The 26737-nt window shown below is 44.2% G+C and overlaps 1 long non-coding RNA gene across 1 annotated transcript; it reads left to right on the forward strand.

Annotated features, from left to right (window-relative positions):
* Nucleotides 1-4597: 4597 nt before the first annotated feature.
* LOC141148521 (uncharacterized) lies at nucleotides 4598-25925 on the forward strand. The gene is made up of 4 exons (XR_012245228.1): nucleotides 4598-4777; nucleotides 6585-6670; nucleotides 11179-11271; nucleotides 20209-25925. It is a non-coding gene; the product is annotated as an uncharacterized lncRNA (long non-coding RNA).
* Nucleotides 25926-26737: the final 812 nt, after the last annotated feature.

Genomic DNA, 26737 nt, shown 5'->3' on the forward strand with positions numbered 1-26737 from the left:
GATAAGAAAATTGAAATATGTATGTATACAAAATTGACAACATTTTATTTAGAAAAATATTAAAAACTACTAGGTGCATGAATCACCAATTAGAGCATTGGTTTAAAAAGAAAAATAATACAGTATTTTTGGTTTGAATGTTGTTTATCTCCTTTATAGTTCGTCCGACGCGTTTCAGAATTTCAATGTTGATCCCTTCACCGGGGACATTTCTTTTAGGAGAAGAGTGAGCAAATAACAATCTATAATAGAACACAGTAAGGACTGAGTACATGACATCCAAAGGCTGTTTGTTTTCAACCATGCTCATTCTTTGTCCCTTGGATGTCATTTTTCTAGGGATTTAACATTGAAATCCTGAAACGCGTCGGACGAACCATTGGTTTTTAAAATTTTTTGCACCTAGTAGTTTTTAACCACTTGACCACTGGGCACTTAAACCCCCTTAATAACCAGACCAATTTTCAGCTTTTGGTGCTCTCACATTTTGAATGACAATTACTCAGTCATGCAACACTGTATCTATATGAAATTTTTGTCCTTTTTTTCACACAAATAGAGCTTTCTTTTGGTGGTATTTAATCACCGCTGGGTTCTTTATTTTTTGCGCCGTAAAAGAAAAAAGACAGAAAAAGCTGTAAAAAAAATGCATTTTTCTTCATTTCTGTTATAAAATTTTGCAAATTAGTAATTTTTCTTCATATATTTTGGCCAAAATTTTATACCGCTACATATCTTTGGTAAAAATAACCCAAATCGGTGTATATTATTTGGTCTTTGTGAAAGTTATAGAGTCCAAAAGCTATGGTGCCAATATCTGAAAATTGATCACACCTGAAGTACTGACGTACTGATCTCATTTCTTGAGACCCTAACATGCCAGAAAAGTACAAATACCCCCCAAATGACCCCTTTTTGGAAAGAAGACATTCCAAGGTATTTAGAAAGATGCATGGTGAGTTTTTTGAAGTTGTCATTTTTTCCCACAATTCTTTGCAAAATCAAGTTTTTTTTTTTTTACTTTTTTTTTCTTCACAAAATTGTCATATTAGCAGGTTATTTCTCACACACAGCATATGCATACCACAAATTACATCCCAAAACACATTCTGCTATTACTCCCGAGTACGGCAATACCACATGTGTGAGACTTTTACACAGCGTGGCCACATACAGAGGCCCAACATGCAGGGGAGCACCTTCAGGCATTCTGGAGCACCCAGGCCAATTCTGACATTTCTCTCCTACATGAAAAAAATCATCATTTATTAGCTAGAAAATTACATAGAACCCCAAAACATTATATATTTTTTTTAGCAAAGACCCTAGAGAATACAATGGTGGTCATTGTAACTTTTTTATCTCGCACGGTATTTGCGCAGCAGTTTTTTTAACGCTTTTTTTGGAAAAAAAAACAGTTTTGTGCTTTAAAAAAACCAAAACAGTAAAGTTAGCTCAATGTTTTTGCATAATGTGAAAGATGAAGTTACGGCGAGTAAATAGATACCCAACATGTCACCTTTCAAAATTGCACGCACATGTGGAATGGCGCCAAACGCTACTCAAAAATCCCCATAGGCGACGCTTTAAAATTTTTTACTGGTTACATGTTTTGAGTTACAGAGGAGGTCTAGGGCCAAAATTATTTCTCTCGCTCTACCGATCGCAGTGATACCTCACATGTGTGGTTTGAACACCGTTTTCATATGTGGGCGGGACTTACGTATGCATTTGCTTCTGCATGCAAGCACGCAGGGACAGGGGCGCTTTAAAAAAAAAAATTTTATATTATTATTGTTCATTTTACTTTATTTATTTTAGTTTGATGCTTTTTTCCCCAAAAATTTTTTTTCGACCACTTTTATTCCTATTACAAGGAATATAAACATCCTTGTAATAGGAATATGGCATGACAGGTCCTCTTTACAGTGAGATATGGGGTCAATAAGACCCCACATCTCACCTCTAGGCTGGGAAGCCTGAAATTAAAAAAAAAAAAAAAAAGATCCTGGCTTTGATCGTAGCGGTGAGTCGGTAGAAGCACATCCCCTCTTGCCTTCCGTAAGAACGATCAAGCAGTGTAACAGCCGCTATGATCATTCTTATGGTGTAGGGAATTGCCGGCTGAAAAAGCTGATATCTGAATGATGCCTGTAGCTGCAACCATCATTCAGATATCCCCGCACAAAGTCAAGGACGTTGTATGACAGCCGGCGGGCAGGAAGTGGTTAAAATGCATTTTTTTAACACAAAGTTGACCATTTATACAATATTTCTAACACATAACATGTACATACCAAAAATGACACCCCAAAATAGATTCTCCTACTCCTCCTGAGTACGGCGATACCATGTGTGTGAGACTTCCACAGCCTGGCCACATACAGAGGCCGAGTACAGCCGAGTATGGCCGAGCATGGCTGGGTATGGCTGAGTATGGCTCAGCATGGCAGGGTATGGCGGGGTATTGCAGGGTATCACCGAGTATTGCAGAGTATGGCTGGGTATTGCAGAGTATTGCACAGTATTGCAGGGTATTGCAGAGTACTGCGGGGTATTGCAGAGTATTGTGGGGGTATTGCAGAGTATTGTGGGGGTATAGCAGGGTATTGCGGGGTATTGCAGAGTATTGTGGGGGTATTGCAGAGTATTGTGGGGGTATTGCAGAGTATTGTGGGGGTATTGCAGTGTATTGTGGGGTATTGCAGAGTACTGTGGGGTATTGCAGGGTATTGTGGGGTATTGCAGAGTATTGTGGGGTATTGCACAGTATTGTGGGGGTATTGCAGAGTATTGTGGGGTATTGCAGAGTATTGTGGGGGTATTGCAGAGTATTGTGGGGGTATTGCAGAGTACTGCGGGGTATTGCAGGGTATTGTGGGGGTATTGCAGAGTATTGTGGGGGTATTGCAGAGTATTGCGGGGTATTGCAGAGTATTGTGGGAGTATTGCAGAGTATTGTGGGGTATTGCAGAGTATTGTTGGGGTATTGCAGGGTATTGCAGAGTATTGTGGGGTATTGCAGAGTATTGTTGGGGTATTGCAGGGTATTGCGGGGTATTGCAGAGTATTGTGGGAGTATTGCAGAGTATTGTGGGGGTATTGCAGAGTATTGTGGGGGTATTGCAGAGTATTGTGGGGGTATTGCAGAGTATTGTGGGGGTATTGCAGTGTATTGTGGGGTATTGCAGAGTACTGTGGGGTATTGCGAGGTATTGCAGAGTATTGTGAGGTATTGCACAGTATTGTGGGGGTATTGCACAGTATTGTGGGGGTATTGCACAGTATTGTGGGGGTATTGCACAGTATTGTGGGGGTATTGCAGAGTATTGTGGGGGTATTGCAGTGTATTGTGGGGTATTGCAGAGTACTGTGGGGTATTGCAGAGTATTGTGGGGGTATTGCACAGTATTGCAGTGTATTGTGGGGGTATTGCAGACTATTGTGGGGTATTGCAGAGTATTGTGGGGGTATTGCAGAGTATTGCAGAGTACTGCACAGCATTCTGGGGCATTGCAGAGCATTAGGGATGGCTGCGCATGGATGGCTGGATGTCCAGAGCAGTGCTGTGGGCACTACACATCCAGCCCACAGCGCTGCAGCCATCCATCCATCCCCCTCTCCGCTCACAGTGTACACTCACACTCATTTGACGAAGTGATCACATGGTAAACGGCCGCGATCAGCGGCCATTTACCGGGATCCGTGATGCCGGTTCGGGTGTGTTCGGGTTACGGATGTGTTCGGGTGCGTGCCCCAGGGAGGCGCGCGAGAGGGGAATTCTGGGAGGACATCATAGTACGCCCTCCCAGAGTTAAGCAACCGCCCTGCAGACGTCATTCAGCTATGGGCTGGTTGTTAAGTGGTTAATATTTTTCTAAATAAAATTTTGTTAATTTTGTATACATACATATTTCAATTTTCTTATCTAGTTGTCTAAAAAGTCCCATATGATTGGGGGGGGGGGGGGTACTCTTTCTCTGTACAAATCCTCCACATGGGCACCCACCCATCAAGGCGTTTTGATATTTGCATAGAGCCAGCCCACTGCTTGCATCAGGACTGAGGGCTCTTGAGAGAAGTACTGAGGCCGGGTGCTGTGACGTTCTTCTGGAAGCTGTGTATGGTATTCTTCAGCCATGATCTGCCAGGATTGTATAGAGCAGCACAGAGACCTAGTGATTAGGTATGAGGTTAGGGTTGCCACCTCATCCCTTCAAACCCGAACACATATTAATTAGGTTGTGAGGCTAATGATTTAATGCAGGTAAGGCACCAAGTGAGTTCAATTACCACCTTAATCAGCCACAGAACCCGTGTAATTAATATGTGTTTGGGTTTAAAGGAATGAGGAGGCAACTCTATGTGAAGTGCAAACAGAAAGGTGTCATTATCGTGTTGATGAAGGAGGAACCAGGAAAAACCACATATACAGTAAGAAGAATAAACCTTAGCTTTACAATAAACGAAGTGAACTTGTTTTTTATTAGTTCACGGGGCTTGGTCTTTGTTTGCTGTTTGTGGTGTGTGACTCCTACTACACACAACAGCTGACTCCGGGGTAAGTGACTTTTTTTGGCTCAGCAGACAGTGAGAAGATGTTTGTCACATTACAGTATTTGCAAAGTTGCATGTATACAGATGAGAGCACAGTGATGGAAAGCACATGCACAGGATCCTGCAGGAAGGGGGGTCGGTATATGTGTCCGGAGATCGCTGGTAATCTTTAACTTAGTGAAGGGAAGGAGATCAATGTCTGGCTCGCTTGCGGACTAAGGTAATGTTGGGGGTACCTAAGGCATTGAGTTAGGGCACACCGTTGTATGGCATGCTGAGTGAGTAGACCCTGTTGGTTTTCCTTAGAGTCTATTCCTGAAATGAATAATACATAACTACATTCCTTAATTCTTCTTCAGGTGAAGCTAGTTCAGAGATAACACGATCATGTAAATCCTGGTAACTGTATTCACAAATGTCTGACAGAGATCAGCCCCTGTTCCAGATTAGCCGTCTTACATTGGTGGCCAGTGAGAAGAATAGACCTCTTATATTGGTGGTCAATGGGAAGAATGTCCCTCTTACATTGGTGGTCAGTGAGAAGAATATGGTTCTTACAGTAATGGTCAATGGGATGAATAGCCCTCTTACGTTGGTCTTCAATAAGAAGGATGTCCCTCTTGCATTGGTGGGAAATGGGAAGAATAGCCCTTTTACAGTGGTAGTCAATGGGAAGAATAGCTCTCCAACAGTGATGGTCAGTGGGAAGACTATCCCTCTTACATTGGTGGTGAATGGAAAGAATAGCCCTCTTATGCCCTGTACACACGGGCGATAATGGGTTTGTGGATCAAAGGAGTCCGGCCTGAGCGAGTGTAATGCCCTGTACACGCGGTTGGATTTTCCGGCGGAAAATGTGTGATAGGACCTTGTTGTCGGAAATTCCGACCGTGTGTTGGCTCCATCACACATTTTCCATCGGATTTTCCGACACACAAAGTTTGAGAACAGGATATAAAATTTTCCGACAACAAAATCTGTTGTTGGAAATTCCGATCGTGTGTACACAAATCTGACGGACAAAGTGCCACGCATACCCAGAATAAATAAAAAGATGAAAGCTATTGGCCACCGCGTTTAGAACGATCGGATTTTCCGACAACTTTGTGTGACCGTGTGTATGCAAGACAAGTTTGAGCCAACATCCGTCGGAAAAAATCCTAAAATTTTGTTGTCGGAATGTCGGATCAATGTCCGACCATGTGTACGGGGCATTACAGTGATGGGGAATGGGAAGAATAGCTCTCTTACATTGGTGGGGAATGGGAAGAATAGCTCTCTTACATTGGTGGTCAATGGGAAGAAAAGCCCTCTTACATTGGTGGCCAGCGAGAAGAATAGCCCTCTTACATTGGTGGAAAGCTAGAAGAATAGCCCTCTTACATTGATGACCAGCAAGAAGAATAGCCCTCTTACATTGATGACCAGCAAGAAGAATAGCCCTTTTACATTGGTGGTCAGTGGGAAGAATAGCCCTCTTACATTGGTGGTCAATGGGAAGAATAGCCCTCTTACAGTGGTGGTCAATGGGAAGAATATCCCTCTCATACTGGTGGTCAATGAGAAGACTAGCCCTCTTACAGTGGTGGTCAATGGGAAGAATATCTCTCTTACATTAATGGTCAATGGGAAGACTATCCCTTCTACAGCGGTGGTCAATGGGAAGAATACAGCACTAAAATGGGGCTGCAAAAACGCACTTTTGCCTTCTGTGTTAAATGGCTCTTTCTGTACCTGTGTTTTAATTTGTGGAGTGGAGGGGGATTAGAACCCCCATCGCGTTTTTATTACTGTCTTTGAGATTGAGTTTATCATTGAGAGTGAATGTGAAAAAAAATCCCAAATTTGGGGTTGTCACCAGAACAGGAATAGAGGGGAAATCTTCCAATGGGGACACTCGTTCTAGGGATTCCCTGGCTCCAGAAGGATTTCCTCTCACTTCCTGTTGTGTCCTTACTTGGACAGAAAGTGAAGGGGGCTCTCCCCAATGGGACACAGATTTAAAAAAAGCTTCCTCTGACACACAGCGTTCGTGGACTCTTCTACAGGGACACCCCGACGGCTCTTCTGTGTGATGCTGGATCTGGAAAGCACCTACCCTCACTAGCATTATGTAAGTGCACCTTATACTGTCAACAATTTGTATTTTAATCAAATAAAATATTACTGCACTAGGATTTTCCTGGCACTTCTCTTCCTTTTTTGTTATAACTTTCAATTACTGAATCCAAAATGAACAAGGAGTTTTGCCTTTAGTTTTACTTGAGAACCCCTTTTAGATTACTTTTTGATGGCTGTTAATGAGATGTCCCTTCACTTCCTGACTTGGAAATGCAACATGAATTGAGAGCAAATCTTCCCAAGGTGTCACAGCAGCAGGCATCCCATTAGAAGATTTCCTCCTTCACCCCTTATTCTTGCCTTACTCTTACCGACAGTGAAAGAAAATCCTAAATTTTGTGTTGTCACTAGAACTGGAATAGAAGGGAGATCTTCCAATGGAGACACTAGTGTTCCAGGCATTCCCCCACTTTGGAAGGATTTCCTCATACTTCCTGTTGTGTCTATGGGACAGGAAGTGAAGGGAAATCTCCACAATGGGGACACAGATGGCAGAAAAAAAAGTTTTGCATTTAGTTAGTTACTTTAACTATAATGTTGTTGATTTCATGGCAGGAAAAAGAATGCGGAAAAAAGATTTTGGTGATAAAGATCTATTTTAAGAACATGTTGTTGCCTGTTGAAGGTTTGCACAGCTTCTGCTTACCGTTCCCTGATCACCATAAAAAGACATTTAACAGCTGAGCCTGCTGAAAAAAGAAAACACCGACTCTGACTTCCCCTTACCTATAAACATCTCGCTCACAATCTCATATTTAAAATCCCTATGATGACAAAGCCCTTTAACTGCTGTGACGTCTCACTTCCTTTATCAGAACTTCTCAGCCAGCGAGCGTCTCCTATTTATTGTCTGTCCTGTCGTAGGATACACCGAGCATCATCCCCACCTCCGGTAAGAGTTCCATCCTGATCCAATGAGTAGATGGATAACGGAACGTCTACGGAACGTTCCGGCAATAAGAGTCATGATGTGTAGCCGCAAAGAAATCTGTGTTTAGATTTGGTCTGTAGAAAACCAGACTCAGGACCTTTAAATCATAACATAGTCATTCAATATAGAAGGGAAATCGCATTGGTGCTGTGAGAGCCGGGGACGCGAGTTATAGACGGCAGTAAAACAAGAACGTTGCGTATAATAGATCGTAAATTTGACACTTTTTGGAAACGCGGAGAAATCCGTGATGGGACTTTCTATAAATAGCTAAGTTGATGGTTTTGTATAAAATAAGCAGAGCGAGCCGTTTATAAAAATCTGCGGAATGTGGTTTTGTTTCTGTACTCTGTTCGGATTTTCGGAGACTATGTCGGAAAATGTTTTCTCCCTGAAGTTTCCTTTCTGCAACCTCTCTGATCGTTAGGAAAAAAAAAAAATGGCTAGCCGTACACACAACGATTGTGGGCTGATCAGGAGAGGCCTAATAGATTTCTCCATACAGCCACGGCTATTGTATTCTGATGACCACAGCACCCGCGGCTGTCTAAGTCCCCCCACTCGGGGACAGAGTCTGATAGGTCACTCTTTACCAAACATTTCCAACCAGGCTCCTTCGATGTTTCAAAAAATGAGCTGGGTGGTGCCTGTCTGATGAAGTGGCTGTCTTTGAGGAGCAAATCTGCCAGATTTAGTTTAAAGTGACGCTAAACCCTGGTTTAAAAAATGTATATTCTATTCCAGTATGTATTCTTAAAGGAGAAATACAGCCAAAGCTCGTTTGGCTGTACTTCTGTGGATCTCAGGAGTTGCAGATCGTTCTGCACTCCCGTGACCCGTTTTCAGTAGACAGCGGGCTGTCTACTGAAGCCCGCTGCCGGCTAACGTCAAAGAGCTGGTCCAGGCTCCGGAAAGATTGTAACCATATGGTCGGGATATGCCCATGTGCCTGGGCCGGCAGCAGAGAGTCGCTGAGAGGCTGAGCCGACTGCTCCCACCCCCCTCCACAGCCCAGCGATCCAGTGAGCATGGGGGGCAGAGCAGGGAGCCAATGACTGGCAGTCACCAGCACTCTGCTCACGGAGCACTGAGAACCGAGTGATCATCGGTGTTTGATCGCTCGGTTCTCAGTTTTAGAGCTGGCACCCGGCTCAGCCTCTCAGCAGGATGCTGAGAGGCTGACCCTCAACAGCCCCGTGCTCCAGTGACTGAGGAGGGAGCAGAGCAGAGAACTGGTGATTTGCAGTCACCAGCTCGCTGCTCCCGGACCTCTGAGAACCAAGCGATTAGTGGGGTTTGATCTCTCGGTTCTCAGTCTTAGAGCTGGCACCCGGCTCAGCCTCTCAGCAAGCTGCTGAGAGGCCAAGCCGGCCGCTCCCACCCCCTCAACAGCCCAGCGCTCCAGTGACTGAGGAGGGAGCAGAGCAGGTGACTGGTGACTTGCAGTCACCTGCTCGCTGCTCCCGGACCTCTGAGAACCGAGCAATTAGTGGGGTTTGATCTCTCGGTTCTCAGTCTTAGAGCTGGCACCTGGCTCGGCTTCTCAGCAAGCTGCCGAGGGGCTGAGCCGGCTGCTCTAGCCCCCTCAACAGCCCAGTGCTCCAGTGAGCAAAGAGGGAGCAGAGCAGAGAACTGGTGACTTACAGTCACCAGCTCTCTGCTCCCTGTTCTCTGAGAACCGAGCAATCAGTGGGGTTTGATCACTCGGTTCTCAGTCTTAGAGCCGGCAGGGCATAGATGTAGCATAGGACTGATGCTGCACCCACCTAAATAAGTATGTTCCAAAATACAAAAATTCCCATACTTCTCTTTTAACCGCTTGCTGCTTTTAACCACTTGCCGACCATCCGCCGCAGTTGCTGCGCAAATCGCTTTCATGTTATGTCGGTAACATATTCGGCCACTAGGGGGGGCGCGCATGCCCCCTGCTCCCCCACGGAGCTGATGCAAGTGCCCAGCGGTCACGATCACCGTCGGGCTCCCACGAACGCTCGGGGCACACCAAGAACCGGGATCTGTGTGTGTAAACAGAGTATGAACAGCGATCTGTCATCTCCCCTGCACAGTCCCCTCCCCTCTTCAGTTAGAGCACACAATAGGGAACACATTAACCCCTTGATCGCCCCCTAGTGGTTAACCCCTTCACTGCCAGTGTCATTTTTACAGTAATCAATGCATTTTTATAGCACTGATCGCTGTAAAAATGCCAATGGTCTCAAAAATGTGTCAAAATTGTCCAACGTGTCCGCCATAATGTCGCAGTCCCAATAAAAATCACAGATCGCTGCCATTTCTAGTAAAAAAAAAATAATAATAAAAATGCCATAAAAAAATTAATAATAAAAATGCCATAAAACTATCCCCTATTTTGTAGACGCTAGTTTGCGCAAACCAATGAATATACGCTTTTTGCGATTTTTTTTTTTTTTTTTTTTTTTTTTTTTTTTTTTTTTTTTTTTCCAAAAATATGTAGAAGAATACATAGCCTAAACTGAGGGAAAAAAATAGTTTTTTTATATATTTTTGGGGGATATTTATTATAGCAAAAAGTTAAAAATAATGCGTTTTTTTCAAAATTGTGGCTTTTTTTTTTTTGTTTATAATTCAAAAAATAAAAACCGCAGAGGCGATCAAATACCACCAAAAGAAAGCTCTATTTGTGGGGAAAAAAAGGACGTCATCCTTGTTTGGGTGCAACGTCACACGACCGCGCAATTGTCAGTTAAAACGATGCAGTGTTGAATCGCAAAAAGTGCTCTGGTCAGGAAGGTGGTAAAATCTTCCGGGGCTGAATCGGTTAAGTCAGAAAAGTCCCTTCTATTGTTTTCATCCTCTTCTAAACCTCTAGATTCCTTTGTTTTGTCTGCTGTGATCTGACTTCCTGTTAGAGGGTGGCTACGTTCGTTTTCAATGGTCCCACTGTGTAGGAATGCAGACACCCTCTCTTGCTCCATCCTGCGATGGACTATAGACTATGAGATATGTAGAGTTTATATAGAGCAGTGCACATGACCACAACTAAAATGCAGTGCTGATTAAAACAAATGTTAGTGAGGGGGTAAAGGAGAGATTTTGCATCCTGATTCCCCCAAAAGAATCATCTTTACTTTCAAAGCTGCCACCACCCAGTCTCCCCAGAGAGCAACATGCTCTGGCTTTTCCAAAGCTCAGTGATAGTTTAGGGGAATCTCTTATAAAGGTAATTGTGTCCTCAATTAAAGTATAACTGAAGGCAAAACTTTTTTCTTTAGTTTTGAATAGAGGCGTGGAGATGGACCCCTGATAGCGAGATTCTCTATTTGTTCTGTTTACTCTTACTTCTAAAAGTGAGAATAAATCCCAAATTTTGAGTTGTCACCAGAACAGAAATAGAGGGATAATCTTCCAATGGGGACACTAGTTCCATTCTCACTTTGTAGGGATTGCCTTTCACTTCCTGTCTTGTTTATGGGACAGGAAGTGAAGGAAAATCTTTCTATGTACAGTATGTATTCTTATGTATTTTGCTGTGATTTCAAATTGCAGAGTTGCACCCGTATAGTTCAAATGAATTTTTGTAATGTTTTCAGATTTCTCGCTGATTAGAAGGCTGAAGATGGACCGTGTTGTCTCTTTCCTATTATGGCCTTTCCAGTTTCTGGCAAACTACGGAAAATGGCTGGGTGAGCTAAACACGTTACCTTCAATATTCTGAAATACCTGCAAAATGCCCATCTACTGGCTCCCACAACTGAGATCTCAATGCTGGGTTGGGGATTGGGTTAAGGACTAGGTCATGGGTTGGGTTAGAATGTAGCCTATCTGGATTTGGAGTGTGGCAGCTGGACCACCGCACCGTATCGTAGGAGGGGGTCCATTGCTCCCCTACCCAGAAGCAGTGGGTATTTTTTTCAGGTGGTTCCTACAAAGCAATGGAGAAGAATAGTGTGGGAGTATGGCAAAGGTAAATATATAAATAGGTCGGGGTGGGGATTGAATGGACTAAATGAAAGAGACTCTCCAAACCTCAAGCTTTTTTGATGAAAAGTGGATGGGGACTTCTCTGAGGGTTGCTAACCTTCTCTTTATGAAGTCATAATGGATGCGGAATATGGAGTGGGGACCTCTCTGAGTGGGATGGGGGTGTGATGAATCCAGTACTGGGCTTTGAATAACAGGTAGAAATGCCCCCCCCCAACCCTTTCTGCCACTGATTTCTTCAGCTGCTTAGAATCCAAGTACACCACCTGCTCCACCAAAGGGAGGAAGAGAGGACAGAGAGGAGTACAGTGGCATGTTACTTAAACCTTGATGAAGCCATGATAGAGGCAGATTTGGGAGAGGGGGCCTCTCTGAAGGGTGGTTAACCTTCTCTTGATGAAGTCATGATAGAGCTTAGAAGTAAGGACCTCTCTAAAGAGTGCTAACCTCTTGAAAAAGTCATGACAAAGGTAGAATTCGAAGTGACCTCACTAAAGGGTGCTAACCTTCTCTTGAGTAGACTTGGGCTGAACACCCCACTTTTCGTTTTGCGCCAGAACTCTCAAACATCACAAAAGTTCGGACCCGAAACCCTGAACCCCATTGAAGTTTATGGGACCTGAATTTGAAAAATTAAAAGACCCCGTTTTGAAAGATTATATGCAAGTAATGGGCCATGAAAAGGGTATGGGGGCCAGGGTTCTGCCCTGGGGGACGTATATCAATGCAAATTTTTTTTTTTTTTTTAAAAGATCGTTTTTACAGGAGCAGTGATTTTAATGATGCTTAAAGTAAAACAATAAAAATAAAAATATTGCTTTAAATATGGTGCCTGGGGCATCCCCTTCATCTGACATTTAAATTGCCAGCAATACAATACCATTGCCAGCAATACAAAATTGTTTAAAAAAAACAGTGTGGGGGTCCCCCCATATCCATACCAGGTCCTTCAGTTCTGTATGGATTGTAAGAGGAACCCTATGTCAGAATGTAAAAATGGCGTGCGGTCCCCCACAAAATCCATATCAGACCCTTATTCGAGCATGCAGCCAAGCAGGTCAGGAAAGGGGGAGGAAGAGCGAGCGCCCCCCCCCTCCTGAACCATACCAGGCCAGATACCATCAACTGGGGGGGTGCTTTGGGGCAGGGGGACTCCCCCCCCCCCCCCCCCCCCCCCCCCCACCCCAAAGCACCTTGTCCCCATGTTAATAGGGGCAAAAGCCTCTTCCTGACAACCCTGGGCTGTGGTTGTGGGGGTCAGTGGGCAGGGGGCTTATTGGAATCTGGACATCACCTGGTGGCACCGCCCCCTTGGGACATCACTGGCCGATGCATGCTGGGTCTGTGACGTCACAAGGGGCAGTGCCACCAGGTGACATCATTAAGTGGCCCCGCCCCTTACCTATGTAAGAATTGTCAAACGGCAGAGCAGGCATTTGGCTGTTAGCCTTTGTCATGGGCGGAATATTTTTTTTGTTTTTTCGAGTCCGGTGGTGCAGCTGGTGTCTTGATTAACGATGGATCTACATCTGGGGACTTTTTTTTTTCTTTTCGTTTTTTAATAAAGGAATTGTCAAAAACTGCCTCTAGTCTTTATTTTTGACACTTTTTTTGGGTGAATGAGTAGGGGTACAATGTACCCCATGCTCATTCACATGGGGGGGATTTGGGGGCCCCTTGTTAAAGGGGGCTTCCAGATTCCGATAAGCCCCCTGCCCACAGACCCCTACAACCACCCCCCTGCCAGAAAGCACCCCTCCATGTTGAGGGCATGTGGCCTGGTATGGTTCAGGAGGGGAGTATGGATTGTGGGGGGGCCCACGCCATTAAAAAAAAAAAATTTTGGCATGGGGTTCCCCTTAATGATCCATACCAGACTTGAAGGGCTTCCCGGCCTGCTCCTTAACAACCAGCTATTCACTGTGCCCTGATTGGGCAAAGCTTTGCCCAATCAGGGCTTAGATAGCGCTGTACATCCCATCGAGTGACAAGCAAATTCAGGTCTGTGTTTGGGCCAAACTTTTGCTCGGCTCGAACTGTTCGCCTAACTCTACTCTTGAGGAAGTCATGATATAGGTGGAATTTGAAGTGGGGACCTCTCCGTAGGGTGCCAGCCTTCTCCTGATAATGTCATAATAGACGCAGAATTAGAAGTGGGGACCTCTCTGAAGGATGCCAACCTTCTCCTGATGATGTCATAATAGAGGTGGAATTAGAAGTGGGAGCCTCTCAGAAGAGTGCTAACTTTTAATTAACCACTTGCCGACCGCCGCACGACTATATACGTCGGCAGAATGGCACGGGCAGGCAAAAGGACTTACATGTACGTCCTTGCCTGCCCGCGGGTGGGGGGTCCGATCGGACCCCCCCCCGGTGCCAGCGGCGGTCGGCAAATCTCCCCCGGCGATCGGAGGTGAGGGGGAGGCCATCCATTCGTGGCCCCCCCCTCGCGATCGCTCTCAGCCAATGGGATCATTTCCCTGCCTCTGTATTGTACACAGAGGCAGAGGAAATGATGTCATCTCTCCTCGGCTCGGTATTTTCCGTTCCGGGCCGAGGAGAGAAGACTGCAATGTGAGTGCACAACACACACACACACAGTAGAACATGCCAGGCACACAAAACACCCCGATCCCCCCCCTGTCACAAACTGACACCAGCAGGTTTTTTTTTTTTTTTTTTTTCTGATTACTGTATTGGTGTCAGTTTGTGACATTTACAGTGTTAGGACAGTTAGTATTACCCCCCTGTAGGTCTAGGGTACCCCCCTAACCCCCCCTAATAAAGTTTTAACCCCTTGATCACCCCCCGTCACCAGTGTCGCTAAGCGATCATTTTTCTGATCGCTGTATTAGTGTCGCTGGTGACGCTAGTTAGTGAGGTAAATATTTAGGTTCGCCGTCAGCGTTTTATAGCGACAGGGACCCCCATATACTACCTAATAAATGTTTTAACCCCTTGATTGCCCCCTAGTTAACCCTTTCACCACTGATCACTGTATAACCGTTATGGGTGACGCTGGTTAGTTTGTTTATTTTTTATAGTGTCAGGGCACCCGCCGAATAAAGATTTAGCCCCCTGATCGCCCGGCGGTGATATGCGTCGCCCCAGGCAGCGTCAGATTAGCGCCAGTAACGCTAACACCCACGCACGCAGCATACGCCTCCCTTAGTGGTATAGTATCTGTACGGATCAATATCTGATCTGATCAGATCTATACTAGCGTCCCCAGCAGTTTAGGGTTCCCAAAAACACAGTGTTAGCGGGATCAGCCCAGATACCTGCTAGCACCTGCGTTTTGCCCCTCCGCCCGGCTCGGCCCAGCCCACCCAAGTGCAGTATCGATCGATCACGGTCACTTACAAAACACTAAACGCATAACTGCAGCGTTCGCAGAGTCAGGCCTGATCCCTGTGATCGCTAACAGTTTTTTTGGTAGCGTTTTGGTGAAATGGCAAGCACCAGCCCCAGGCAGCGTCAGGTTAGTGCCAGTAGCGCTAACACCCACGCACGCACCGTACACCTCCCTTAGTGGTATAGTATCTGAACGCATCAATATCTGATCCGATCAGATCTATACTAGCGTCCCCAACAGTTTAGGATTCCCAAAAACGCAGTGTTAGCGAGATCAGCCCAGATACCTGCTAGCACCTGCGTTTTGCCCCTCCGCCCGGCCCAGCCCAGCCCACCCAAGTGCAGTATCGATCGATCACTGTCACTTACAAAACACTAAACGCATAACTGCAGCGTTCGCAGAGTCAGGCCTGATCCCTGCGATCGCTAACAGTTTTTTTGGTAGCGTTTTGGTGAACTGGCAAGCACCAGCCCCAGGCAGCGTCAGGTTAGTGCCAGTAGCGCTAACACCCACGCACGCACCGTACACCTCCCTTAGTGGTATAGTATCTGAACTGATCAATATCTGATCTGATCCGATCAGATCTATACTGGCATCCCCAGCAGTTTAGGGTTCCCAAAAACGCAGTGTTAGTGGGATCAGCCCAGATACCTGCTAGCACCTGCGTTTTGCCCCTCCGCCCGGCCCAGCCCAGCCCACCCAAGTGCAGTATCGATCGATCACTGTCACTTACAAAACACTAAACGCATAACTGCAGCGTTCGCAGAGTCAGGCCTGATCCCTGCGATCGTTAACAGTTTTTTTGGTAGCGTTTTGGTGAACTGGCAAGCGCCAGCGGCCTAGTACACCCCGGTCATAGTCAAACCAGCACTGCAGTAACACTTGGTGACGTGGCGAGTCCCATAAGTGCAGTTCAAGCTGGTGAGGTGGCAAGCACAAGTAGTGTCCCGCTGCCACAAAGAAGACAAACACAGGCCCGTCGTGCCCATAATGCCCTTCCTGCTGCATTCGCCAATCCTAATTGGGAACCCACCGCTTCTGCAGCGCCCGTACTTCCCCCATTCACATCCCCAACCAAATGCAGTCGGCTGCATGAGAGGCATTTTCTTTATGTCCTCCCCCTAGTACCCCTACCCAACGAACTCCCCCAAAAAAGATGTCGTGTCTGCAGCAAGCGCGGATATAGGCGTGACACCTGCTATTATTGTCCCTCCTGTCCTGACAATCCTGGTCTTTGCATTAGTGAATGTTTTGAATGCTACCATTCACTAGCTGAGTATTAGCGTAGGGTACAGCATTGCACAGACTAGGACACACTTTCACAGGGTCTCCCAAGATGCCATCGCATTTTGAGAGACCCGAACCTGGAACCGGTTACCGTTATAAAAGTTACAGTTACAAAAAAAGTGTAAAAAAAAAAAAAAAAACAAACAAAAATATAAAATAAAAAATAATAGTTGTCGTTTTATTGTTCTCTCTCTATTCTCTCTCTCTCTCTATTCTCTCTATTGTTCTGCTCTTTTTTACTGTATTCTATTCTGCAATGTTTTATTGTTATTATGTTTTATCATGTTTGCTTTTCAGGTATGCAATTTTTTATACTTTACCATTTACTGTGCTTTATTGTTAGCCATATTTTTGTCTTCAGGTACAGCATTCACGACTTTGAGTGGTTATACCAAAATGATGCTTGCAGGTTTAGGTATCATCTTGGTATCATTCTTTTCAGCCAGCGGTCGGCTTTCATGTAAAAGCAATCCTAGCGGCTAATTAGCCTCTAGACTGCTTTTACAAGCAGTGGGAGAGAATGCCCCCCCCCCCCATCGTCTTCCGTGTTTTTCTCTGGCTCTCCTGTCTCAACAGGGAACCTGAGAATGCAGCCGGTGATTCAGCCAGCTGACCATAGAGCTGATCAGAGACCAGAGTGGCTCCAAACATCTCTATGGCCTAAGAAACCGGAAGCTACGAGCATTTTATGACTTAGATTTCGCCGGATGTAAATAGCGCCATTGGGAAATTGGGGAAGCATTTTATCACACCGATCTTGGTGTGGTCAGATGCTTTGAGGGCAGAGGAGAAATCTAGGGTCTAATAGACCCCAATTTTTCCAAAAAAGAGTACCTGTCACTACCTATTGCTATCATAGGGGATATTTACATTCCCTGAGATAACAATAAAAATGATTAAAAAAAAAAAAAATGAAAGGAACAGTTTTAAAATAAGATAAAAAAGCAAAAAAATAATAAAGAAAAAAAAAAAAAAAAAAAAAAAAAGCACCCCTGTCCCCCCTGCTCTCGCGCTAAGGGGAACGCAAGCGTCGGTCTGGCGTCAAATGTAAACAGCAATTGCACCATGCATGTGAGGTATCACCGCGACGGTTAGATCGAGGGCAGTAATTTTAGCAGTAGACCTCCTCTGTAAATCTAAAGTGGTAACCTGTAAAGGCTTTTAAAGGCTTTTAAAAATGTATTTATTTTGTTGCCACTGCACGTTTGTGCGCAATTGTAAAGCATGTCATGTTTGGTATCCATGTACTCGGCCTAAGATCATCTTTTTTATTTCATCAAACATTTGGGCAATATAGCGTGTTTTAGTGCATTAAAATGTAAAAAAGTGTGTTTTTTCCCCAAAAAATGCGTTTGAAAAATCGCTGCGCAAATACTGTGTGAAAAAAAAAAATTAAACACCCACCATTTTAATCTGTAGGGCATTTGCTTTAAAAAAATATATAATGTGTGGGGGTTCAAAGTAATTTTCTTGCAAAAAAAAATAATTTTTTCATGTAATCAAAAAGTGTCAGAAAGGGCATTGTCTTCAAGTGGTTAGAAGAGTGGGTGATGTGTGACATAAGCTTCTAAATGTTGTGCATAAAATGCCAGGACAGTTCAAACCCCCCCCCCAAATGACCCCATTTTGGAAAGTAGACACCCCAAGCTATTTGCTGAGAGGCATGTCGAGTCCATGGAATATTTTATATTGTGACACAAGTTGCGGGAAAGAGACAAATTTTTTTTTTTTTTTTTGCACAAAGTTGTCACTAAATGATATATTGCTCAAACATGCCATGGGAATATGTGAAATTACACCCCAAAATACATTCTGCTGCTTCTCCTGAGTACGGGGATACCACATGTGTGAGACTTTTTGGGAGCCTAGCCGCGTATGGGACCCCGAAAACCAAGCACCGCCTTCAGGCTTTCTAAGGGCGTAAATTTTTGATTTCACTCTTCACTGCCTATCACAGTCTCGGAGGCCATGGAATGCCCAGGTGGCACAAACCCCCCCCAAATGACCCCATTTTGGAAAGTAGACACCCAAAGCTATTTGCTGAGCGGTATAGTGAGTATTTTGCAGACCTCACTTTTTGTCACAAAGTTTTGAAAATTAAAAAAAGAAAAAAAAAATTTTTTTTTTTGTCTTTCTTCATTTTCAAAAACAAATGAGAGCTGCAAAATACTCACCATGCCTCTCAGCAAATAGCTTGGGGTGTCTACTTTCCAAAATGGGGTCATTTGGGGGGGGTTTGTGCCACCTGGGCATTCCATGACCTCCGAAACTGTGATAGGCAGTGAAGAGTGAAATCAAAAATGTACACCCTTAGAAATCCTGAAGGCGGTGATTGGTTTTCGGGGTCCCGTACGCGGCTAGGCTCCTAAAAAGTCCCACACATGTGGTATCCCCATACTCAGGAGAAGCAGCAGAATGTATTTTGGGGTGCAATTCCACATATGCCCATGACCTGTGTGAGCAATATATCATTTAGTGACAACTTTGTGCAAAAAAAAATAAATAAATAAATAAATTGTCACTTTCCCGCAACTTGTGTCAAAATATAAAATATTCCATGGACTCAACATGCCTCTCAGCAAATAGCTTGGGGTGTCTACTTTCCAAAATGGGGTCATTTGGGGGGGGTTTGTGCCATCTGGGCATTTTATGGCCTTCAAAACTGTGATAGGTAGTGAGGAGTAAAATCAAAAATGTACGCCCTTAGAAATCCTGAAGGCGGTGATTGGTTTTCGGGGCCCCGTATGCGGCTAGGCTCCCAAAAAGTCCCACACATGTGGTATCCCCATACTCAGGAGAAGCAGCTAAATGTATTTTGGGGTGCAATTCCACATATGCCCATGGCCTGTGTGAGCAATATATCATTTAGTGACAACTTTTTGTAATTTTTTTTTTTTTTTGTCATTATTCAATCACTTGGGACAAAAAAAATGAATATTCAATGGGCTCAACATGCCTATCAGCAATTTCCTTGGGGTGTCTACTTTCCAAAATGGGGTCATTTGTGGGGGTTTTGTACTGCCCTGCCATTTTAGCACCTCAAGAAACGACATAGGCAGTCATAAATTAAAGGCTGTGTAAATTCCAGAAAATGTACCCTAGATTGTAGGCGCTATAACTTTTGCGCAAACCAATAAATATACACTTATTGACATTTTTTTTACCAAAGACATGTGGCCAAATACATTTTGGCCTAAATGTATGACTAAAATTGAGTTTATTGGATTTTTTTTAGAACAAAAAGTAGAAAATATCATTTTTTTTCAAAATTTTCGGTCTTTTTCCGTGTATAGCGCAAAAAATAAAAACGGCAGAGGTGATCAAATACCATCAAAAGAAAGCTCTATTTGTGGGAAGAAAAGGACGCAAATTTCGTTTGGTTACAGCATTGCATGACCGCGCAATTAGCAGTTAAAGCGACGCAGTGCCAATTTGTAAAAAGTGCTCTGGTCAGGAAGGGGGTAAATCCTTCCGGGGCTGAAGTGGTTATTGAAGCCATGACAGAGCCAAAAATTAAAGAGGGGACCTCTCTGAAGAGTGCTAACCTTCTCTTGAAAAAGTCATGACTGAGGTAGAATTTGCAGTGGGGACCTCTCTAAAGAGTCCTAACCTTCTCTTGAGGAAGTTATGATAGAGGTGAAATTTAGAAGTGAGGATCCCTGTGAAGGGTACTAACCTTCTCTTGATGAACTCATGACAGAGGCAGAATCTGCAGTGGGGACCTCTTTGGTGGATGCCAATCTTCTCTTGATGAAGTCATAATAATGGTGGAATTTGAAGTGGGAACCTCTTTGAAGGGTGCTAACTTTCTCTTGATGAAGCCATGATAGAGCCAAAATTTAAAGTCAGGACCTCTTTGATGGGTGCCTACTTCCTCTTGATGGAGTCATGATAGAGGCAGAACTTGAAGTGGAGTTATGATAGAGGCAGAATTTGAGGTGAAGGGTGCATAAGTACAGTTCCAATTTAAAGCCCTAAAACTTTTGTTTTGTTTCAGCTCGCCAGATGCGTCCAATCGGAGATGAGGAAAAGGCAGATAATGAAAACGAAAAGACTGATGAAAACTGCTGCTTCCTTGGCATTTTTGGCGCAGGAGTTTCTGTTGGCAGCCTCTACTACATCCCAACACAATATAACGCAGTTTGAACTGCATGTTTCCTCACATCGTGTTCATTCCTAGTAGAGACTGGACACAAATTTGTCTACTTTTGGGCACATTTGTGAACATTTGTTGTATCTTCTCGCCCACCTGAATAATGCAAACACATATGTAGAATATGATTAAGCTTCGGCAATCAACAAGATGTGGCTTTTCAAATATGATTTTATTAACGCCCAACATGGGCAAAGGCACTCTAGTACAGACATATCACAGCTGCATAAAAAGAAAAAACAACAACATTCTGGAGAGAAGGTGGGATGAAAAAAGATCACAAGGGTACATTGATTTGCATATATGTTATGAATAGTGACTATGTTTTAAACTGGTGTTCAATGATAAAACTTTTCCAGCATACGTGCAACAATCCCCTCAGTGGAGTAAATGGGGCAGGGAAGCCAAAGTTCCCACATCCCTGCTTTTATTCCTTCCCACTCTCCATATTCGTCTTATAGCATATAAATGCTTTTAAAAGTAAGGGAAAGAAGATATAGTTAGAAAGGGGGATAGAGAGAGTGTGGAGGAAAAGGAATGGAAGGACTGGAGAGGAAACAGGGGAGGAAATTAGAGGAACAAGGCTTACTAGGACCCTGGTTGATTCGGCACAGTTCTGGCGCTTGAACTTACAAAGTGTATGCTCTATTGGGAAGCGCTAAGGGCAATTCCCTCCGTGGAGAAGACAAATTGTTTCCATAGCGCCCAAGTCTTATTATACTTTTCCTGTTGGCGCTTTGCGGTGAGAACTCCATTTTGCTAATATCCTCCACTCTCCGGAGCCACTGTGTCACCATAGGTGGTGTCTGCTGTTTCCAACAGAGTGGGATACAGGCCTTTGCGGCATTCAATAGGTGACGCACAATTGACTGTTTGTATAGATTTGCCGGTATGTCAGAGACGTGTAATAAAAAAAAGAAGGCCGGATCGTTCAGGATCGTGTATTCCGTAAATTGCTAAATTGTTGTTCTGATCGTAGACCAGAATGGTGACAACCTTGGGAACGACCAAAACACATGCAACAGCATGCCTCTGTCACCCCGCCACCTCCAATAAAGTTCGGATGTATCAGGGTAACAGATATGTAAAGCGTGTGGAGTGTGGTACCATCTTGTTACCAGTTTGTAGTTGGTCTCTTATATTTTGGTACAGAAAAAATCACACATGCTCGGAAACAGTTAGACGCATGCTCAGAAGCATTGAACTTCATTTTCTCGGCTTGTCGTAGTGTTGTACGTCACCGTGTTCTTGGCGGTCGAAAGTTCAGAGAACTTGTGTGAACGTGTGTATGCAAGGCAAACTTGTGCGGAATTCCATCGGAAAAAACATCCAATTTTTTTCTGACGGAAATTCCGATCGTGTGTACGCGGCATTACTTTGAAGCTACATTTAATCTGTAGATTACTTTAAAGACGAAAAAAAATTGCAGCCGGCGATAGATATAATTCAAAATGTTAAAGCTGTAATGCCGCGTACACACGAGCGGACTTTACGGCAGACTTTGTCCGGCGTACTTTACGACGGACTTTACGAATGAACGGACTTGCCTACACACAATCAGCCAAAGTCCGACGGATTCATACGTGATGACGTACGACCGGACTAAAACAAAGAAGTTGATAGCCAGTAGCCAATAGCTGCCCTAGCATCGTTTTTTGTCCGTCGGACTAGCATACAGACGAGCGGACTTTTCGACCGGACTCGAGTCCGTCGAACAGATTTGAAACATGTTTCAAATCTAAGTCCGTCAAACTTTTGAGAAAACAAAGTCCGCTGGAGCCCACACACGATCGAATTGTCCGACAAAATCCGGTACGCCGGACCAAGTATGCCGTAAAGTCCGATCATGTGTACGCGGCATTAGACTTCTTAAAGAAGATAAGGTATCTCCAACTCATAATTAGAACTGGAAAGCGTAGAAAGATGACTGGTCTACCTAGCTCACTTAGAGGATATCCTGATTGAAACTCCAATGCCGCGTACACACGGTCGGACTTCTCGTCGGAAAAAGATATGATGGTTTTTCCGACGGGATTCCGCTCAAGCTTGCCTTGCATACACACGGTCACGCAAAAGTTCGCTGAACTTACGACCGTCAAGAACGCGGTGACGTACAACACTATGACGAGCTAAGACAATGAAGTTCAATGCTTCTGAGCATGCATCGAATTGTTTCTGAGCATGCGTAGGAATTTGTCGGATTTGCCACAGACGATCGCATTTTCGGATAGGAACTTTTTCCGACCGAAAAATTAAGAACATGCTAACAATTTTTTGCTGGCTGGAATTCGGCCAACAAAAGTCCGATGGAGCATACACACGGTTGCATTTTCTGACAAAAAAAATCTCATCGGTCTTTTGCGGGCCGAAATTCCGCTTGTGTGTACGCGGCATAAGGTTCTTGTATGAAAACAATAGAGATATGGCAGTGGTCTTTTTAGCAGTTCCAGGAAATGAGCCAACAAATTCAAAGAGTTTGTTGGGTAGGTGCAGCGTGGTGCAGCGGACGTAGGCACGCAAAAGCCAGAACGCAGTAATTGATGTATCGAAGAACTTGCAAAACCGTTCAACAGCCCAGCAGGGAGCTCACCCGATCGGGAACTTAAAGTCAGTGTAGCGTTAACGGTAGTAGGTCTGAACTGAAGACAGTTTTTGCCAAGGGAGGTGGAATTCGGCCTGCTTGATCCAACCCAAAAGGGAGCTTGCTGAAGTGCAGATGTAGGCCCAGAGCTTTCCCTACTGCCCCGAAATCTCTCCCTGCTGCTAGTGTTGTCCCTGACAGAAGGGTATGCTTTCTCTATGCGAGACACTTCATAAATGCACACCAAAACCTGGGAGCAGGGGCTTAAAAAGACTCTGCATGACCCAAGATGGCCACCAACCTGAACACTGCTCCAGGGAACCATAGAGAAACCAATTTTCATTTGATTTTCCCTCCACCTGCAGTACCACTCTGGACAAGCGCCAACTGCAGTGGAGAACATAGATTGCACCTGTCTACAAGCTGCCAATAATATCCAGCAAATAAGACAGCTAGGCGTAAAGCCATTCAGTTTATTTTACAGTGCAGCCCCTTGCAGAATATGTGAACGCGGCTCCATAGTGGGGCGGTAGGAATGCAAATCCTGGAGCTTGCACATTGTGCTGCCCCTCTCTCTGCTTTAAAGTGCTTTTAAATCTTTACATATACCCAATAAAGTGACTGGCCTCAGGTGATACACAGAGATGAAACAAATCTCCCTTCATAAGTTGTACCTGTTTATCTATAGTCTTCACTGCTCTACATTCATTCAAAGTGCTGAATTTATAAAGCTTGTCTGAGAGTTCAGAAAAAAGGGGGAGGAGAGCTGAAATTACACACTGCAAAGGTCATTGGGTAGAGCTCTAAAAGCTTATAGGAGGAAAGAGACACACCCCCTTCACACAGCACACAGAAACAGACCTGAGGCTGTCAATCACAGGCTGTGTGCTGGAAATCCCTGCCCGTCAGTGGCGGCCTGTCCATAGAGGGTGCACGGGCGCCGCCTCCCCTATCCATGCATCTGGCCCCCGATCTACATATCAGTGGCACCGGACCATTGATTCCATCGCGGCAGAGGTGTTTTTTTTTAAGCACCTGATTAGAGCCAGAGGCTCTAATAGGCTTAAAAAAAGGGTGGCCTCAATAGCGCAGAGCATTGCGCTCCAAGGCCACCCAGTTGTGTGACCATAGCGAATGTAATTTTTGCTATTTTTACACGAAAGCTCCTCCCTACCAATCAGGAGGCAGGTCGGTGAGACCTGTTTCCCGATTGGCCAAAGCGTCAGGCGATCCTATTGGATGCCTAGAGCTTTGGCAGAAGAGGAGACACATGGCGGAGGAAGCCGCTGGAGGAGCGGACACCGGAGCCACCGCGGTCGCTGCCCACTGCCCACACTCCAGGAGAGGACACCACATCCCCGTGGGTAAGTGCTAGACTGCCCAGGGGGTGGGGGTGGGGTAGTGAGTTTATGGGGGTTGGGTGTTCTAATGTCGTGCCACGCTGCTGGGGGGGTGTTCTTTGTTTGCCGCCCCCCAAAAGAAAAACCCACCAGCAGCCACTGCTGCCCATTACCCATTGGTGCTCTGGATTGAGACAAGTACACACTATAGAGGGTATGCTTTGTTCATATTTCATGTCTGAGGTTTACAACCACGTTAAAATTCAATACAAGAGGCGCAGGAGGGCCATGCTCATGAGTTCTTATAATCTTATAGGAAAGAAGTATTTTTACATCACAATTTTTGTATGTAAGAGACAGTAAATAAGATTTACCAGCATCACCAGCAGATGTGCTCCAGGATCACCACCAAATGTGTTCCAATATCACCAGCAGGTGAGTTCCAGCACCACCAGCCAGTCACGTTCCAGGGCCACCAGATTAATGACAAAAGAATACAGATGTGCCAAAAAAAAAAAAGTACCTGTCATCATTCTAGGAAGCATTCCTCAGTTCCCTCCCCCACTCTAGTGATCAGACTGCAAGATCGTAACTTTGTAGCAAGTCAGGAGGAAGAGGGCTGCAGCACAGGCTGATCTGTGTCAGGCATTTGTGTTCCCAGCCAGGATTTACACGATTGTGTCAGTCCAGCAAGCAGATGGTGGCCCTGGATGATGCCTCAACAAAGATGGTGCCATCTTTCTGGAAAGACAAGAAGGGTGAAAGCAAGCTTTTCTTTTTTTGGTGTTTTGTATGTCTACACCTTTTGTATATTTTTTAAAAAGGTTTTTCAATTGAATTACTCTAAAATATATATGTGTATGTTAGTATGTGTTGTTAGAATACATACTGTATAATATGACATAGTTTCATTGTTTCAAATTTGATTTAGTATTTCCTTTTTTTTGTTTTTGTTTTTTTTGCTATTTTTATTACGTGACCTCACAACAATTGTGTAACTGGCTTTAGTGTTATTTTTTAAATATGTTGTATTACATTGTATTATTGTTATCTCACTATGACAGATTTTTATGTTAGCAAAAACCTTAAATTTACAATACAATTTATTGTTTAACTTTTATGCTTATTGTACTCTACTGGATATTTAATGTTTATTAGAAATCATTATGTTTGTAACTTATAAAAAATATTTGATTCAAAATATATATTTGTATGACAACTTAAAACAGTTTATTGATATTAATGAATTATTTCTACTCTGTATTTCATAGTCTGGTCTTTTTTTCTTTTTTTTTTTTTTTTTGAACAAGTTATCAGCAGCAGAGGACTAGAAGCTCCTCCTCCTTATGTTTCCCTGCAGACAGGCTGGGAGAGAGCTGGGTCATGTGACAGCTGGATATTGATTAGGAAAAGGGTACTTGATTTATTTTTATTTTTTTTGTTTATTAAAATAAATACACTGCCATGATCCACATTCAGGAATAGAAGGGACAATGTAAACGATGTGTTTAATATCACTTATTTTTTTTATGCTTATTTACTGTACTGAATTATTTTATGTTCATTAGGAATCATTATGTTTGTAACTTTCCCTGATTGTATTCCTTTAAAAAAAAAATTAAATTAACAGTTTTGTAATACATAGTTTCCACGTGCAAAATCTTTTGATGGTTTGTGGTAAGTCCTCCACTACATAAAATCTCTTCAACAACAAAACTTGTACATAGCCATAGCTAGACTCATCCTGAAAATGCTTTTTACCTGGCTGTCTCTGGATTAGATGCATTTCAGTAGTCAGAACTCCTTGCCTGTATATTTGTTCCAGTTCAGTAAAGTCGCTGCAAAAACATGACAGCCAGGCAGCTAGCATTTCCAGAAGGAGGGGGCAGCAATGGCAGCCTACACCGTTCTGTTAAAGGTTTCCTTTAAAGTGGATGACAGGAAAATAGCTAAAGCCCTGCGTCTTAAGAACAATTGCTTGTTCGTTGTTTTGATTAGCTTAACCTTTTTTTTTTAGATCACCCTAGGTTGCATCTAAGTGCTGCTGATTTCCTGCAGCCTATTTACAGCCAATTCATCTACATGGACTCCAAACATGGTGTTTCTCAGGGCCGGTATCCTGATGGTGACAACATTAGGCCATGCTCATGTGGGAGCGGGGCTTGCCTTCGCTCGTGCACGTGGGGTACCTTTAGCTTGTGTGTCAATGCCCAGGACCAGGCTGTCATCAATGTCTGGGACCGGGCTGTCATCAATGCCCAGGACCAAGCTGTCATCAATGTCTGGGACCAGGCTGTCATCAATGTCTGGGACCAGGCTGTCATCAATGCCCAGGACCAGGCTGTCATCAATGTCTGGGACCAGGCTGTCATCAATGCCCAGGACCAGGCTGTCATCAATGTCTGGGACCAGGCTGTCATCAATGCCCGGGACCAAGCTGTCATCAATGCCC

Source organism: Aquarana catesbeiana, linkage group LG06, assembly GCF_042186555.1.
Source record: "Aquarana catesbeiana isolate 2022-GZ linkage group LG06, ASM4218655v1, whole genome shotgun sequence".
In the NCBI taxonomy this organism is placed as follows: Eukaryota; Metazoa; Chordata; class Amphibia; order Anura; family Ranidae; genus Aquarana; species Aquarana catesbeiana.